The sequence below is a fragment of the Phalaenopsis equestris genome, unplaced genomic scaffold (assembly GCF_001263595.1).
Source record: "Phalaenopsis equestris unplaced genomic scaffold, ASM126359v1 Scaffold001235, whole genome shotgun sequence".
Lineage (NCBI taxonomy): Eukaryota > Viridiplantae > Streptophyta > Magnoliopsida > Asparagales > Orchidaceae > Phalaenopsis > Phalaenopsis equestris.
This window is the reverse complement of record NW_018165674.1, coordinates 513,976-516,731: the sequence shown is the minus strand read 5'-3', so window position 1 is coordinate 516,731 and position 2,756 is coordinate 513,976.

Genomic DNA, 2,756 nt, shown 5'->3' with positions numbered 1-2,756 from the left:
CAACCAATCTATCCCTTCCTCACTATCTATCTCTCTATCTCTTTTTCCTCTCACTTAACTCTTTATCTCTCCCTCTCTCTTACCATTCTCTCCCTCACTTTCTTTTTCTCTCTCAATATCTTTCTTCTTTGAGAAATAAAGAGCTCTTTCTCTGCTTTAATCCTCCTATAACTTTCTCTCATTCTATGATGCTCTCCCTCACTCTCTCTCATTTTCTCTTACTGTCTATCTCTCATTCTCTCTCTCATTATTTGTCTCTCACTCAGAGAGAGTGAGAGCAAGATAATGGGATGGACTTAGAGGATGTGAGGGATATTAAGTGATAGGGAAAAAGAGGAGAGGAGATGAGGGAAGAAGATGGTGTGATACAAATCTTCCCTTTTTCCTGCCCATATCCCTCCATCTCTCTTTCACTCTCCCTTCTCTCCCTCTATTTATCTCACTCTCTTATATATAAACAAGGTTAGAGAGGATGAGTAGATGTGAAAGAGGGAGGAGAGAGTGAGGGACAGATAAGAAAATAAAGAGCTTTTTCTCTGCTTTGATCCATTTCTCACTCTCTCTCGTTCTATGACACTCCCTCACTCTCTCTCATTCTCTCTTATTTCTTTCTCTCATCCTCTCTCTTATTATCTGTTTCTCAATCAAAGAGAGTGAGAGCAAGATAAAGGGATGGATATAGAGGAAGGGATGAATATTGAGATAGAGAGAAAGGGGGAGAGGAGATGAGGTAAGAAGTGAGTGTGATAGAGCTCTTCTCCCTTTCTTGCCCTCTCATATCCCTCCCTCTCTATCCCACTCTGCCTTATCTCCCTCTATTTATCTTACTCTCTCAATTGCTCTTTCTCTCGTACCATTAATCTCTCTCACACTCTCTCTTCCAACACTCTCTACCTCTCCCTCTCCCTCTCTTTCTCTCCCATCTCTATCATTCTCTATTCTAATATCTCCACCTCTCTCTAGCAAGCAAGATGGAGGTAGAGAAAGATAAGATACAAGAGAGAGTGTGAGAGTGAGAGAAGCGGGAGAGTTACAAAAAATGAGAAAAAGAGAAAAAGATATAAATAGAGAGCTAGTGAGAGATTTCTCTCTCTCTGTTACCTCCATCTCTCCATCACTCACACACACTCTCTCTCACTCTTATTCTTTCTAGCTTCTTTTCTAACTCTCTCCCTCCCTCTTTCTTCCCTCTCTTTTCTCCTCACCCTCATTTGGTCACGCTCTGTCCCTCCCTATCTTTCTCTTACTCTCTCTCTCCCTTTCTCATTCTCCCCTTCTCCTTCTCCCTCTTCTCTCTCTCCCTCTCCTCCCTTCCTCTTTCTCTCTCCCTAACCTCTCTATCTCTTTTTTTGTATATCTCTCTCTCATTCTGTCTTACTCTCATTGTCTATCGTTGTTCCTTTTCTCTCACTCTCTCACTCCTATTGTATTCATCTCTCCTACATACATTATACCTCTCTCTAGCCTCCTCTTTCTTTCTCTATCTCTCACTCCCCTTTTCTTCATTTCTCTCTCTATTGTATTATCTCACTCACTCTCACTCTTGATTTTTATCTCTCCCACTTTCTCCATATCTCTCTTCTTCTCCCTCTCTCTTCCTCTCCCTCTCCTTCGCTCCCTCAGTCTCTATCCCTCTCCCCTCTCTCGTCCTCTCTCCACCTTAGAGAGAGATAGAATCCCTTCATCTTTGTCTATATTTCTATCCCTCTATCTCTCCCTCGCTCTATCAGTACTCTCTTTTCCCATTCTCCCTTTCACTCTGTCCCCCTCTAATTTTTTATATATTTCTCTCCCCCTATTTCTCTCACTCTCTCCTTCTTTCACTCTCTCTACCTGACTATCTCACTTTCTTTCTCTTTCTCTCATATCTTTATAGCTCTATATCTCTCTATCTCCCTTTCCCTCTCTAAGTCTCCCTCCTTCCTATCCCTCTTTCACAGTCTCTCTATTTATCTTCTCTCTAACTCTCTCAGATTAGAGAGATAGATAGATAAAGAGAGTGAGTGAGAGAAAGATTGGGGGTTCAATCGATCTCTTTCCCCCATCCCTCCCTCTCTTACTCCCACCTCCTTCCTCTTACTCCATCTCTCCCAAACTCTATTTCTTACTCTCTCTTACTCATGATATCTCTCTCTCCCCCTCACCATCTTTCTCTCACATCCTTATTATCTCTATCTCTCTCTAGAACTTCCTTTTTCTCCTCTCTCTTTTTCTCTTGCTCTCTGACAAGAGACAGAAAGATCGAGAAAGATAGAGAAGAGGGAGGGAGCGAAAGAAGAAGAGAGCGTCTATACATAGAGAGAGATTAGCAGAGTGACAATTTGATAAATGGATAGAGAGAGGGAAAATGATTGAGAGTATTAGAGAGAGGGTGAAAGAGGACAAAAATAGAGAATAAGGAAGATAGAGGGAGAGGAAGACAGAGAGAGAGAAATATAGAGAAGAGAGGGAGGGAGGGATGAAGAGAAAGGAAAGAGAGAAAAAGAGAGAGTGGGATAGATGTAGAGAGAGTGAGAAGGAGTGTGAGACTGAAGCAGAGAGAGTGAAAGTGAGAGATCGTGCATGATAGAGGAAGAGAGAGGGGATAGAGGAAGAGAGAGGGAGATGAGAGAGGGAGATAGAGATTATATTTATATCACTCTCTTTCCCCCCTCTATCTTGCTTCTCTCTCTAATACACACTCTCTCTCAAGCTATCAACTATCTCTCCATCTATCAATTTTTACTCCCTCACTATCCGTCTCTCTATCTCTTTCC